Here is a 17,065-nt window from a genome sequence, read left to right as displayed (position 1 = left end):
GCCCAAACTTACAAATAAGTAAATCCATAACTTGAAAGAAGTAAATAGACAAAAATAAGATGGACTTACAAGACAATAGAGTCCATGCTCAAACCAAGCCCATGATCTTGATGCCTTATATTAAAGGCATAGGCCATGGTAAGCCAAACATGTATCACTGCAGAAATTTATGACTTGATATTGATGCCAATCCACACTAAATAAAATTTCATCAGGTATTCCCTAGGCTTCATTTTATATTTCAAGCTATAAAATATATCAACATTGGTGAGATGGAAAATGGATAAACACAATAGTTGGAAGAATCTCTAATGAGATCAATATACATTACCACTTGTCCAAAACTCTAGAAAGGAGGCCACTTAAAAAAGGCTATCTAATAACATAACATAACTAAATTCATGCCTTGTGAACAACTCAAACAAAATACTAGTGAGTAAAAATACATTTGAAAGATCTCATGACTGTTGTAACTGTAAGAAAATAGAGATTTAATTAAACATTTCAAGCTACAAAATTTAACAGGGATTGATGATGAACTTTGAAAGGCGACTACATTGGTCACAAAAACACTATCAGTTAATATACATCAATAATTTTTCAAATCATCACTCAACAAAGGCACTACAGGGGAAAATGTTACAAAGGAAGAACATATCTCTATGCATCTTGTACATGGTATACCTCTCCAAGGAAAGGTTACTAAGGTACTGGGCATATAAATCTCATATGGCTGGTGCAATTGTATCATGGAAATTTACAATCGGTTTAAACTCCTCAAATGATAAATAAACAAGCCCATTTTTACAACTCAAAACCAGTTAACTGCTTAGGATTTACCATATAAAAGTATAAGCATGCAGTCCCTTCCAAGCCTTCAAATAGAGAGTATGGATGATCTCCACCATGCATCTAACCAATTGTAATAATTCCTCCTATCCTTTTTACAGCGACATAAGTTGGGTAACTCACAATGGGATTAAAATAAGAGACTAGTTTCTTTGAGGAGCCACTGTTCCATAACATAGTCGGAAGAAATTATGGTGACTGAGCTGGGTACAGAGCAGAGAAGAGGAGAAGGAATTGTTGTAGGACTTCTGGAATAATGACATTGTTTATATTGCTAACCTTAATAAACATAATGTTCCACAGTGAGTGAATTCTCTATATTTTGCATTATATTAGCTATGCTAGTAAAATAGAGTGTCTCTCTCCTTTAATGCTTGAGTTATCTTGCCAAGGGTTCACCATGATAAATCATTGTGTTGTGTTTATGTGTTACTTGTTATTGCTTTGATTATGTGTGGCATTCTAGTTGTTCAGTTCATCTCAATGGTTGTAATACTTGCTACTTTCTGCATGAAATTTTGTAATTAGTGAGTGAAATATGTTTTCTCACCCAAAAAAGAACTAGAGCACAGACTTCCTGGGTAAGAGAGATAAATTAAGTGTTGTAGACTGCATATGCATAGTCATAGAATAATAGTAATTCACAAAAATTATAGAAAAGGAAGTTGTTATAAGACAAGGGCAAGAAATGTGTAAGCATTTCCACTAACACCATGGCATAGTCCAACTTTTTTGAGAATAACCTTCTTCCATACTGATTCACTAACCTCAATTGTGGCTTGATGAAAGACAGGTTCCCTTGGAAGTACGTGATAAAAATAAAAGGCCTTTTAATATTGAATATAGAAAGAGAAAAAAATAAAACTGAACCTTTAATTCTTTCTCAATGTAAACTCCTGTCAAAATACCAGAGGTAGATAAAAGGTAGACTACATATTTTATGAGTAACATACACATCCTTCTCTAATCGTGTAGTCTTAACCATGAAATTTAAAGTCCTACATGTGCTATCTTGCAAAGAGACATTGCAATGCCAGGTGCACCATGGCACCATTGCATAAGCTTGTCCCTCATATTACCTTCACTTTATGGGAATTTTCCTGACTCTCGGAAACATTTTCTAATCATGTAAAGAAATTTTACCTTGAAATCATCTACATCTTCTTGATATAGTGGAAAATGAAGAAGGACGTGCATCATTCCAGCCAACCTAGGTGCAACCCCCCAGTACCTCATCCCATGCGATTGATACATCAAGGGGAAAGGTGTATGGGATGCACTCGTTCTTCTACCAGCTAAAACAACATCCACAATTGGGCTCTAAATCCAAATAGTTGAATATTGGTAAATAAAACTAGGCAGAGACAATGAGAAACTCCCACAGGTTATACAAGGTATATGTGTCCTTGTCATATCTATTTACTTTTGTGTTGATGGTGTTGGACCCACCAACATGTCAGGGGATCTCCTCGGTAAGAAGTCCCAACTAGGCCTCAGACCGTTTGGTGTAGGAGTCCCAGCAATGGGTCGTACAATATCGCCTTGACCACGGTTGTGCGCAGAGGCAAGCAGGATGTCCTTGTTGGTAGCAAAGGTGTGACCAATGCAGCAAGCCAAGGAAGGTGCATGAAGGGTTCAAACATACAAAAGGTGGAATGAGTGCACCCTTTGGGAACCTGTGGAAACATGTAGCTTGGAAGGGAACACACTAGCAAAAATACATCACAAGTTGGAAGGTAGGCGAACCAACAATCCAAAGTGATGGTTAAATCAACATCACATCTCAATAAGATTCATACATACATATATAGAAAGAGTCCATGCATACATGGGTAAGCAAACAACTACATATATCATTAGAGCAACCAAGAAAGCTGAAATACAATACAACATATGCATGAAATGTGTTGGCTTTGTTATATTACGAGTGAAAGATCCAATCATACAATACAACCATGACCAACCACTAGTTCCAACAGCAGAATGTTACAGTCATTGCCGTCTGCTCCTCCAAAGAGATGTACTAGCTCTGCATTGTAGAGAAGCCAAGGCTCATTACAATACATTCCAAGCTTTCTCTAAGATACACCTATAGGAAGCTTGGTCACTAAAAGCTTGTACAATGAGTTATGAGGTTCTAAAAATAGCAAAGGGTGGGGTGACCCTTAACATTCCCCTTTGTGACTCTTCACCTACCCTCATGACTCTTCAACTACTACATGACTATTACATTCGACCATTTGACACTTGGTATTTCACTTTACAAGATGTTACATTACAATCTGCACATGTACCCATGTGAGACAAAGTAGGCTTGAGCAAGCCATGCAAGACACTACTAAGACTCGGACAATTGTGGGAAGACCAACTCTTCGACATCCTCAAGATGATTGACGGTGGCAAACTGATGCTAAGCTTGGTAGTATGTGATGGTGTCTGCGTGCTCAATGGTGACATCCTATTGAAAGTGAACTCTCACCTCCGTTGCATTCAGGTACACTAATCTGACACCTCTGTCCAACTCGTCTGTTAACATGCACATCATAGTCTTGAGTGCGGCCATACCAACAACATACTGATGCATAGTGTCTACACTGATCTCCATGTTTGCGCTGGTGGCTACACACATCAACTCGTCAAAGTACATGTCCAAATCCATTTGGAATTGGTTCTTTGACTTCACTTTAGTGAGTGTGCCAATAGATGGGAGCATGTGCATGCACACAATGACATCCAAGATTTTGAATACCCGTGCATGCAAAGACTACAAACTGGTGATGAGCTGCGGGAGTTCGTCATAGTTCCAAATCTGACTCTAGAAGCGTGCCTTCAACTTTATTGCATTGGCCTTCACCATCTTTAGCAAATGAAATGGGGCTCCTTTGTATCTCATCGTCCATGTCTGCATGCGGTCGATATTAGTGTGCAGATTTGAGAAGATGCGTGCTCTCCTAGCACAGCGCTGCTGCCAACTGTTGAGATGGACAACTATCTTATGCATGGTGCAGAATTTAGAATACAACATCCGCATGACTCCCTCGAGGGATGATACCTCATCTAGGAAATTGCACTCTCGCACAGTGGTACTTTTCAAAGAAATGTGGGTCATATGGATTGAAACTTCTGGTGCCAAAATTAAATCTTTTGAACTCTTCTGTCTTGGCATCAGCATGCTTGACATTTCGTATCTCATATAACCCTATCCGTAATGGAAGAGCGAGCCAAGGTGCCTTCTTCTTCCTATGTAGTCTAGCTGAAAACCTTGTCGACATGTGATATGACACTTCTTGCATGACGAGCTTGTCCATGGAAAATTGTGGTAAAACATGCAAAGGCTTCTCCATGCTGTACATTCGTATGAAGGTGCCAAGGGGTGAAGCATACCAATCTGCTATGTCGATCAATGCCTCCATTGATGCCTGCGACATGCAAGGTGGATCCTGCTCAAATATCATTTTGTACACTAGGGTGACAAAGTGGCCTGATAACTGTGTGATGACTCCGCAAAAACTGCATTCAGAGAACAATCTGCAATAAGTGTGCACAGAGGTTTTTGAAGGTGTCCATGCCCACTTCAAGCCTGGGAAATACTTATGAGCACATATTGCATCCAATATCTATGCAAAAATGTATATCAATGCTTACTAACCTTCGAGCGGATGCCAGGCTTTTGTCACCTATTCATTCAACCTGAGAGAAAACATGTCAGAGCAGTTGCATGGCCTTCCTTCGCTAGCCAGTTGGTCCAACACAATCACCATGTTTTGCGGGAAGGTCTCTATGTTCTCTTGGCCGTATAAGTGACATGCAAATATGAATAAGTACTAATATGCCTACCACAGTATGTTTGTCTTGTAAACAAGGTTGGGTGTTATCCTAAACTTGGCTGGATCTTTCACCCAACTCTTTAATATGTCTCTGGAGTTTGCATTGTTGCGTGTGCTGAAGGGTTTCTCCATTGTGATCATCGGCTGTGGCAAGTGATACATATCCTTATAGTCCTTCACCCTGAAGGTAGTAGGCTCTATCTTGTTGACATTGCTCAACATCATCATCTTAGGATCAGTTTGCGAGACAATCCAATGTATCATGTCCTCGCATGGAAACGTGGGATACCTGCATGCAACCCGGTACAAGCCACACTTGTGGATGTTGACATAGACCCTACGGTCTTCCAGATCTTCCTTAAATGTGTTTGAGAATGTATTGTTGATGTCATGCTATTTCATCTTGATGTCTATGTTTATGAGTAGCTCAGTGTCTTCGTAAATGGGCAAACCCATAGACACTTGTTCAACTGCATCTCCAGTTGCACTTCCAATGGAGTCCTTTAACCCCACTCTCTTGGAGGTCATTGTACCTGTACTGTTGAGATACAGATGAACACCTGCTATACCTACAGACATAGCAACACTCATGGAAAGAAATATGTCATTTGAAAGCCAAAACAAATCTAAGGATTGACATGCAACATACCTGGGTCACTGGTAGTAAAGATTGCACAATTTTCACTAGGAGGCTGGGAGACTAACTGCCAAAGCTATGCAAGGCACAGTCTGGGCTATCGGGAGGCTGACTGACTATTGGAACTGCACAATGCCTAGTATATCCTGCCTGCTGAGGGCTAAAACTGCGCAATGCATAATTCAGTCAGCAAGGGTATGCAAGCCCAGAGACTGCATTGCGAAATTTTTTGGGTTAGCAGGGCACTGCCTCCCATAATTACACAATGCAAGCCTGGAGGTTAGTGCTAGCTAGGTTTGCACAATTTTTGGAGGGAAGGCAGAGCCTTCACTTCCAGAAATGCACATTTTTGTCCAGGCAAGGCAAGGTCTAGGCTAAGGCAGTGTAGACCTGCCAACGGGTGACTAAAAACATGAAGACGTTTGAATGCATGGTGAGACTGAGTGTAAGCAAGAGTGAATGGTTATGCATGCAAATAGTGAATGCAAGATTCAAAAAATGGGAACGCATGCATGTGTGTGAAATGAGTCGTCGCAATGACGACCGTTAGTGAAAAACAGTGTCATGCATGCGACAACAGTGAGATGCAAACCAAAACTAAAACAATGCTTCTACTAGATAATATACATTAAAATGATAGTAGGCATTCAAAAAAAGCAAGTAAAAAACATTCGCACAAAGCAAAATACAAAAAGAGACAGAAAAGCAGCAAATGACATGAAAAGCAGACTTACTCGGAAACAACTGAGATGAATGTGTCGAAGACTCCTAGATGTGTTATGGGATGTCAGAACTCCAAGATTGATGTGAGGAATGAGCTTTACAACATCGAATAAATAAGTTTGATGCTTATGATGCGCATGCAACAAATTTGGGAAAAAGCGACACTTGGAGGGAAGTTTCTAAAACAATCTTTGCATGTAACCTCCAACTGCTAAAAATAGATCCCTAAAATTTAGGGATGCTTTTTTCATGTTGCTTTCTTGCTATTTCGGGAAAAAGCAATATGTGCATGCAAATCAAGATTGTTTGGTCCTAAAGGGAACCAGTCAACCTGAAGGCACATGCAGCAATCTGCAAGCATGGGAAAGGGATTTGCGTAGTTTCTGGGCTGAGTAAGGATGGTTATCCCTTAGCATTACGCAATTTCTGGGGTCAGCATGTCACTGCCTCCCAGAATTGCACAATTTCTAGGTTGAAGCCCATTGATTTGTTGGATTGTGCAATTTTCTAAGGGAGGGTTGCCTGGCTGGATTGCGCAATTCTAGAGCCCTGCATGATTGCGCAATTTCTAGAGGGAAGGATGGTTCCCCTCCAAAATTGCACAATTTTCAGAGTGAACATCTCAGCCAGAAAATAACCCAAGCCTGGAATGGAAGCCTGTGATGGGAGACAATCAAGTTGACATGCACATGCTAGCAAGCTTTTGAAACTCAACTGAAGCCTATGTACTTGACATTGCAAGACATGCTGCTAAGGATGGTTGGTAGGGAGGCTCCAACATGAAACTAAGACAAAATTTTGGAGGGTGGTTGTACCTGATACAACACCTGGCGACACATTAGTAGAACTCCAGCTCTCTGAATGGACCCTATTTCATGAAAAGTAAGTCTAACACCTCCGGGAGTATTGTTTAGTTCCCTGATCATCTTGAACCCCACACTAGCTTGATTTAAAGATTCAACATCTGTCATGCTCTTGGTCGGTTAGCACACATTCCAATCGAAGTCAACATAGTTGTTTCGATTGGGATTATGGGTATATTGGTACACAAGCAATATGATAGTCAGAGTTTAAGTTTCATCTCTAGTGTTGCTTTGATGCCAGCAGGCCTGGACAGTACCCTGATGGAGTCACGCAGGAACACAAGCATCGCTTCGCTACTAGCGAGCCTGATCAGTACCCGAGCAGAGTTACTTGCGTTACCTCTCTACATAGGAAGCCTTTCTCTTCTTTCGCCTTATTCTTTTTTTCATTTTTAAAATTTTTTCACATTTCATTTTTTCCTTTTTCATTACTATGCATAATCACTTATTTATTTCAAAGGCAAAAGAGGGATCTCGACTTATTGAGAGCATAAGAGGTTTTTCCTTTAGAGAAGTATTTTGTATATACCTCTCACATACTTGTTAAGGTTTTCCCCCTCACCTTACTCTACATGAATGAGCTGACAAGGATTAACCCAAAACAACTGACTAGAGTAGGTGATACTAGTTAGCGCACAAGCATTATGTTTTCATCAAGGTTCACTTGGAACAACACGTATTTTCCATTGGTGTATCATCGAATAAATATAACAAGTTCTACATACAGAGATATGATGACAGATAACCAAGTATTGATAACTGCACAAGTCCTCTTGTACTTTACCCTCGCTTGTTTCAAGAGTCATACACGGTTTCATGTGAAACTAACCTACAAATGTAAACAAGAAAACAAACAACTAAAAGAGCGAAGAACAAAAGAAAAATGCGAAAGAAAAGTGAGTAAGAAAACAAGTAAGCAAGCCAACAAATACACAAGGCAAGAAGCAAACATGTATGCAAGCAAATAATACAAGAAGAAAACACCACTCCTACTTCTAAGATAACGGTGCATGGGCTTGATCATGTGCAGTGATATTTCCAATGTAGCCACCGATGCATTGCTCGACCCATGTTGATGAAGGCATGGTTTGTGAACAACACAGTCGCGCGAACCAACAAACATGAAAGATATAACAATGAAGACAAACACACTTCAAGTCTAAATGCGTCCACAAAACATAGATGAGTGTATGCATGTGACATGCAATTCGTGGAGTTGCCATGGTGCTATGTGACACTGCATGTAGATGTTAAGCATACGCATTCTCTTGACTGTGACATGCAAGAAAACGAGAGAAACAAAGACAACTTGCATCGCGCACGTGTGCTTGCTGTGTAAGATTCCTCCAATGCATCAGAGATGGGATCATGTAGTTTGAGTGGAGGAAGTGGAATCAGTATGTGGGATTGATATTCAATTCATATAGATGAGTGATGAGGAGCCTTGGGTGTTTCAACAATTTCTTGACCAGAAGTGAAACCAACCATAGGAGAGCGAGGACCTGACATAGCCATTAGCTCGGGTTAGTGCCTCAACAGTCTATAGGGTTTCAACTTCGTCGAAAAATAGATCATCGTAAACAGGTGGCTTTAAAAAATCAACGGTGATAGAATCAACATCGTGATCGAATACGAAAGTAAATGGATCACAATAGTTACAATCGTAAAAATTAATGATTTCTTCTACATCCTCATGATTAGATAAATCAAATAGAGGGATAGATGAGAAGCAAAAATGTTCACCCTTTGCGTTTCTAAAAAAAGCAGATGAGAAATCAAGTGGATTTTCAATGAAGCATTTTTCCTCTCCATTGTCGAATGATGGACTAAAATCCGGTGTGTTTTGCGAATGATCAACAATAGGTGCATCTGCTAGTGGATTTACACAAGGAAAATCAATGACGGTGGAATCACCAAAGATGTTAGGAAAAAGTGGAGGATGAATGAGTGGAAGGAGATCATCTTTTGCTGTGAGTTGATGTTTAGTTTCCCATTCATACTCATCATGAATGACAATGTAGGTTTGTTGTACAACACCAACTCCGCCGATGGCTTTATCCTCATTCACAACAAGTGTAGAGTCCGGAATGGAAGAACACAAGATAGTGCAATTCGGAAGATCAACAAAACACGAAGACAGAGGCTGTGGTAAAGAGGCATGTGACAACCCATGGGCTTCGCAACCAAATATGCTCGAAAATTGAGAGAAGTTATTCCGGGAGGATGTGACAGTTGAATAGTTGTGTGTTCATGTTCTCCCACATCACTCTACGGTGGTGAAGCTATTTGATGAGGGGACGATGGAAAATCACTTGTGACAGTGACTATGTCCATCTGTGATTACACAACTCCATCACCGAAGTATGCTAAGGTGGTTTTTAACTTCAATTTCATCTTGGGATTGAGTGATTTGTTAAGATAATATTCGAATATGTCCCAAAGATATTGAAAATTCATCTGGATTTTCCAAGCGTCAAACTGAAATACACGGAAGTGCTGCCAAATATCCATAGGCGATTCTTGCGGAGTCTTTCGTTGTTTTAACAAATTTTTGCCAAGAGGTTCCAGATCAAAATTATGGAAAGTAGATTCAATGAGATCATAGAACTGGTCAAGTGAGCGCATGCTTCCACGAGGTAGGTTGTGGCACCATCATTGTGGAGATTCACAAAGTGTGTGTGAAAGCAGAAAACTAGCCTCTTCATCAAAGAAATCATCTGCATCATTAATAAATGCATAGAATTCTTTTAAGAATGTAGGACATACCACTTTGCCTTGACCAACATACGTGAATTCTGACAAGAGATCAAAATACTCCCTCTTGATGTCAACAGGTTCAGCATAAGACAAACATCGCAGAGGGATGAGTCTAACAGTATCCATGACGGATATGTGAAGATTCAAAATAGGATGTAAGGGCTCAGTTTGTCATCTAGCCCTCCTTCTAGTGCCAGAAATGTTGACGGCGCTAGATCCACCAACATGTTAGGGGATCTAGCCAGTAAGAAGTCCCAACTAGACCTCAGACTATTGGTGTAGGAGTCCTAGCAGTGGGTCGTATAGTATCGCCTTAACCGCGGTTGCGAGGCAAGAAGGATGTCCTTGTTGGTAGTAAGGGTGCGACCAGTACAACAAGCCAAGAAAGGTGCATCAAGGGTTCTAACACATGGAAGGTGGAATGAGTGTGCCCCTTGGAAACCTGTGGAAACACATAGCTTGGAAGGGAACACGCGAGCAAAGATACATCACAAGCTGGAAGTCAGGTGAACCAACAATCAAAAGTGATTATGAAATCAATAGCACATCTCGATAAGATTCATACATACATATATAGAAAGAGTCCATACATACATGCGTAAGAAAACAACTACATATATGATTAGAGAAACCAAGAAATATGAAATACAATAACAACATATGCATGAAACATGTTGGCTCTGTTATATTAAGAGTGAAAGATCCAATCATACAATACAACCATGACCAACCACTAGTTCCAACAGTGGAACATCACAGTTACTACCACCTGCTCCTCCAAAGAGATGTACTAGCTCTTCACTGTGGAGAAGCCAAGGCTCGTTACAATACACTGCAAGCTTTCTCTAAGATACACCTATAGGAACCTTGGCCACCAAAATCCTGTACAATGAGTTATGAGGTTCAATAAATAGCAAAGGGTGGGGTGACCTTTAACATTCCCCTTTGTGACTCTTCACCTACCCTCATGACTCTTCAGCTACTACATGATTGTTACAATTGATCATCGACACTTGGTCTTTCACTTTACAAGATGTTACATTACAATATTCACATGTACCCATGTGAGACAAAATAGGCTTGAGAAAACCATGCAAGACACTACTAAGACTTAGAAAATTGTGGGAAGACCAACTATTGGACATCCTTGCGATGATCGATGATGGCAAACTGATGCCAAGCTTGGTAGTCCATGATGGTATGTGCGTGCTCAATGGTGACATCTTGTTGAAAGCGAACTCTCGCCTCCGTTGCATCTGGGTACACTGATCTGGCACCTCTATCCAACTCGTCTGTTAACATGCGCATCATAGTCTTAAGTGTGACTAAGCCAGCAACGTATTGATGCATAATGTCTACGTTGAACTCCAAGTCTGCCCTAGTGGCTACACACATCAACTTGTCGAAGTACATGTCCAGCTCCATTCAAACTCAGTTCTTTGACTTCACTTTGGTGAGTGTGCCAATAGATGGGATCATGTGCATGCGCACAATGACATCCAAGCTTCTAAACACCCGTTCATGCGAAGCCTGCAAACTGGTGATGAGCTGCGGGAGTTCCTCATAGTTTCAGATCTGACTCTAGATGCCTTCCTTCAACTCTATAACCTTGGGCTTCATCATATTTGGCAAATGCAATGGGGCTCCTTTGTATCTCATTGTCCATGTCTTCATGCGATTGACAACAGTGTGCAAATTTGACAAGATGTGTGATCTCCTAGCACAACATTGTTGCCAACCATTGAGATGGACAACTACCTTATGCATGGTGCCAAATCTGGAATACAACATCCGCATGACTGTCTCGAGGGACGATGATTCATCCAGTATCTCTCTCTTAAACTCTACTCTAGCAGATATGTGACTTGTTCTCCTCCCTACTTGGACGTTTGTAATTTCTTAGCCATTCGCTCATTTTCCGCTATGAAGAATCGAACACTCAAGTTGGTGGCTTCGGCATATGCCCTGGTATCATCGGCAAATGATGTTGGATGCATGCACACATAAGATATGATCACTCATACTTCAAATTGCATAGGAGATGTATGGACATCCAAAGTAAGCACTTTGCGCGACTGCACAACTCTATGTTGCGACTCGTCGAAAGATATGTTGTGCATCTCCACTTCTAGATTGTCTTCAAGGATCTTTGTCTCTCCTTGATCACTTGGGACTTGCTCTGCTTCCGGATCTGGCGAAGTCGGTGGGGTTACCTCTTAGTTATGAGGCATGAGGTCAATATCTTGTTCGAACTCTGGATACACCACATCCATATCCATATGCTCTAGAATCTGTTCAATCTCTTGAGTTACGTCCTACTCCTGCAACTGTTCACCTTGTTTGCTCTGTGCCAGTTGCTCAGATGATTCTAGAACCTGTATGGGCGCAGTTTCATCAATCTGTGCATGTTGTGACTCCTGCTGTGTCTGTCCCTGCTGCACTTCCTTCTCTCTTCTTCGCATCCCCTGTTCTTCCCGGAGTTGTTGCTTCAACTCTTGCAACTCCTATTCTATTTCCTCCATCCTCTGTTTAACTCTTTGCATTTGCACGTTCCTCTTGTCACGCTGTCGCCTCTTAGCCTCAATCTCCAAAGCAGCTTTCATCACGATTGGATCTACTTTGAATTTGCAGCTTTGTTATGCCTCTGCACTATCTTCAACCTTTCTCTTGCCTCTGTCATGCACAGGTCTATTACCCTCTAATGTTGCTGATGATGGTGCTCTCCTAGATGCTTCTTCTCGCTACTTTGCTAACCATTCCACAACTATGCTGACTGGTTCATTGAGCCTCGAGACGCTATGAAAATATCTCCATGGGTCATCCTCAACCCAATGACATGCCCCATGGATCCAAGGAAATTTCACTCTCACACAGTGGTCCTTTACAAAGAAATGCAAGTCATATGGATCGAAACTTCTGGTGCCGAAAGTAAATCTTTTGAACTCTTCCATCTCAGCATCAACATGCTTGAGATTTTGTATCTTGTATAACTTGATCTGAAAAGGAAGAGCATGCCAAGATGCCTTCTTCTTCTTGTGCAGTCTAACTGACAACCCTGTTGAGATATGATATGACATTTCTTACATGACGAGCTTGTCTATGGCAAACTTCAGTAAAACATGCAGAGGCTTCTTCGTGTTGTACATCCGTATGAAGGTGCCAAGGGGTGAGGCATACCAATCTGCTATGTCAATCAATGCCTCCATTGCTGCCTGCGACATGCAAGGTGGATCCTGCTCAAATATCATTTTGTACATCGGGGTGAGAAAGTCACCTGACAACTGTGTGATGGCTTCGCAGAAACTGCATTTGGAGAACAATCTACAATAAGTGTGCATAGAGGTTTCCAAAGGTGTCCATGCCCACTTCAAGCCAGGTAACTAATGATGAGCACATATTTCATATAGTATGTATGAAGACATGTATATCTGTGCTTTTTGACCTTTGGGTGAATGTCAATCTTCTGTCACCTATTCCTTCAACCTGAGAGCCAACATATCGGACTAGTTGTGTGACCTTCCTTTGCTGGCTAGTTGGTCCCATGCAATCACCCAACTCTAAGGGAAGGTCTCTTTGTTCTCTTGGCCGTATAAGCACCATGCAAAGATGGCTAAGTACTGATATGCCTTCTATAGTATCTTCTTCTTATAAACGAGGTTCGGTGTTGTCCAGAACTTGGCTAGCTCTTTCACCCAACTCTTCAAGATATCTATGGAGTTTGTGTTGTTTTGTGTGTTGAAGGGTTTCTCCTTTGTGATCATCAGTTGTGGCAAGTGATACATCTCCTAATAGTCCTTCACCTTGACAGTTGCAAGCTCTATCTCGTTGACACTGCTCAACATCATCGTCTTAGGACAAGTGTGCGAGACAATCCAATGTATCATGTCTACGCATGGAAACGCGAGATACCTGCATGCAACCCGATATAGACCAGACTTGTGGATGTTGACATAGACCCTACGGTCTTCCAGATCTTCCCCAAACATGCCTAAGAATGAATTGTTGATGTCCTTCCATTCCATCTTGATGTCTTTGTCTATGAGAAGCTTGGTGTCTTTGTAAATGGGCAAACCCATAGACACTTGTTCAACCACATCTTGAGTTGCACTTCCAACGATGTCCTTTAACCCTGCTCTCTTGGAGGCCATTATACCTGTACTACTGAGAGACAGATGAACACCTGCTATACTATAGAAATAGAAACACTCATGGCAAGCAATATGTCAGTTGAAAGCCAAAACAAATCTTAGGACTGACATGCAACATACCTGGGTGACTGGTAGTAAAGATTGCGCAACTTTCACCAGGAGGCTGGGAGACTGACTGCCAAAGCTACACAAGGCATAGTCTGGGCTATCAGGTGTTGATCGGCTACTGGAACTGCGTAATACATAGTCCAGCTTGCTTGCTGAGGACTGAAATTTGTACAATGATGCATAATTTTAGTCAGCAAGGGTATGCAAGCCCAGAGACTGCATTGCGCAATTTTCTGGGTCAGCAGGGCATGGCCTCCCAGAATTGCACAATGCAAGTCTAGAGGTCAGTTTTGTCTAGGTTTTCATAGCTTATGGAGGGAAGGAAGAGCCTTCACTTCCATAAATGTGCATTTCTATCCGGGCAAGGCAAGATCCGAGCTAAGGCAGCGCAGACCCACCAACGGGCAACTGAAAACATGAAGAGGTTTGAATGCATAGTGAGACTGAGTGTAAGAAAGAGTAAATGATCGTGCATGCAAATAATGAATGCAATATTTAGAAAATGGGAACGCATGCATGTGTGTGAAATGATTCGCCACAACGGTGACCGTTAGTGTAAAATAATGTCATGCATGCGACAATAGTGATATGCAAACCAAAACTAAAACAATGCTTCTACAAGATAATATACATTAAAACGACAGCATACGTTCAACAAAACCAAGCAAAAGACATTCGTACAAAGTGATATACAAAAAGCAACAAAAATGAAGCAAATGACATGAAAAGTAGACTTACCCGGAAACAGTTGAGCTGACTGTGCCAAAAACTCCTAGATGTGCTACGGGATGTCAGAGCTCCAAGATTGATATGAGGAATGTGCTTTACAATGTCGAATAAATAAGTTTGAGGCTTATGATGTGCATGCGACAAATATGGGAAAAAGCGACACTTGGAGCGAAGTTTCTAAAACAAACTTTGCATGTAACCTCCAGCCGCTAAAAATAGATCCATAAAATTTAGGGATGATTTTTGCATGTTTCTTTCTTGCTATTTCAAGAAAAATAAACCCATGCATGCAGATCAAGATTGTTCGGTCCTGGAGGGAACCGATCAACCTGAAGGCATATGCAGTAGTTTGCAAGCCTTGGAAATGGATTTACGCAGTTTCTGGGCTGAGAAGGGATGGTCATCCCTTAAGAATTGCACGATTTTTGGGGTCAGCAGGTCACTGCCTCCCAGAATTGCGCAATTTATGGGTTGAAGCCCAGTGACTTGCTAGATTGTGCAGTTTTTTGAGGGAGGGTTGTCTGGATGGATTGCGCAATTCTGGAGCCCAGCAGGCAGCCTAGCATGATTCCGCAATTTCTAGAAGGAAGGTTGGTTCCCCTCCAGAATTGCGCAATTTACTGAGTGAACATCTTAGCCAGAAAGTAGCTTAAGTCCGGAATGGTAGCCTATGATGGGAGACAAGCAAGAACTTGACATGCACATGTTGGCAAGCCTTTGAAACTCAATTGAAGCCTCTGTACTTGACAGTGCAAGACATACTGCTAAGTATGGTTGGTAGAGAGGCTCCAAAATGAAGCTAAGGCAAAATTTTTGAGGGTGGTTGTAGCTGCTGCAACATTTTGATATAAGCCTCCATGTTTATACAATGTGCTTAAGTGAAATTCCTTAGTGGCTCAGGAGAATGTGACCTAGTAAGCATTTTCAACTCGCTAACCCATTTCAAAATAATTCACCACGAGATTGAGCTCTACTATTTCACAATTGAAAACTGAATGAATAAAATACTGACCAACACACTCCAAGGTATTATTTCATTGCCAAGATATTTTTTAATGAACAATGTATCCCATAGAAATTCCACACACCCATACATCAATTCATATGGCATGCCAAAACCCCCATCCTCTGGCCCCATTGAAAGTGCCCTCTCCTGTGCTATCTGTTGAAATTTGAAAATAAAAAATGTTACAGAATGTTTATCAATTACCTTTCCTTTTTGCACTCTTCATAGCTTTCACATTTTAAGAAATGATGGTAACAACATAGAAAATGAAATTCTTTTTAGATTATCAAGTCTTTAACAATAAAGAGGATTAACACAAATAGTGCTATATTATTTTTTTCTTGTATGTCCGAGAAAATATTAAAAAAGAAGTCCTTTCGTTGATTATCACCCTTGTATTTGGCAACAACAAAACCACAAGAATAGATACCAGCCTTGCCGTAGATAAATGTTACATGGCTTACACACAACAAAACAAAAAATCAGTCCCAAAAAATTGAAAACTAGAATCAACATTTTAAGAAATGTTGATAAGGAAATGAAGGATTGAATTCTCTTTGTTACCTAAGGGCTTATAAGAATATGGAGGGTTTATAACTCACTAAGATTACTTACTGTCTTAAAATCCTTACCACTACTAATAGGACTGGAATTTCAAATTTTTTTCCCTGTCAAATGAAAATTTGACGATAGATGTTTGTTTTTCATGCCCGTCAATTTATGTTTTAAGTAAATTTATGACTATAAAAAATATATATATTACATACAAGAAAATAACAAACAGTTCTTGCAATTTGACAATCATATGTTGAGGGAAATTAAATAGAAACTAGGAGATACATACATTGGCAAGCCCAACATCATTCATTGGCAAGGCTTTGGATGATGCTTCTTTAGTCTGATCTCGTTTCAGCATCACAGATGCATCAATGTCAAGCAAAATAAGTTCCTCACTCTTTTTAAAAACTTTCAACTCTGGACAAACTTTATCCAACATATTTGTTATGTGTTAAATAGTTTATTTCGTATATAGGGAGCACTGAGATGCACATTAAAAATCAACATAATAGCCCATTAACAAATAAAACTTAGTTTGAAATGAAGATAATTCATATGGGGCTAGATAAGAAATCTAATGAACACATCAACCGAAAATGAATATTAATCCTAATTTAAATGTGTGAAAGTACCAAAGTAATGTTGAGATTAGTGAAATAGAAATAACAAAACCCAATTACGAACGAGAAGATATTCATATTAGATCAACAATCACAAGGTAAAATAAGACGGAAACGTGTTCCTAGAGACAAGAACAAATCTATAAATTACTGAATCCTGATGATATGTATGAGAATTGATTTTTTTACAAAAATATCACCAAATATTTTATAGTTTTGATATTAAGAACTAGTAAGATT

The 17,065-nt window shown here is 40.4% G+C and overlaps 1 pseudogene; it reads right to left on the bottom strand.

Annotated features, from left to right (window-relative positions):
* Nucleotides 1-1,517: 1,517 nt before the first annotated feature.
* Nucleotides 1,518-16,644, bottom strand: LOC149149222 (lanC-like protein GCL1; annotated as a pseudogene).
* Nucleotides 16,645-17,065: the final 421 nt, after the last annotated feature.

Source organism: Pinus tabuliformis, chromosome 9 (genome assembly GCF_031772625.1).
Source record: "Pinus tabuliformis cultivar Carrire ecotype Pingquan chromosome 9, CPIR1, whole genome shotgun sequence".
NCBI lineage: Eukaryota > Viridiplantae > Streptophyta > Pinopsida > Pinales > Pinaceae > Pinus > Pinus tabuliformis.
The sequence above is the reverse complement of the archived record's forward strand: the minus strand, read 5'-3'. Positions and strand labels throughout refer to the sequence as shown.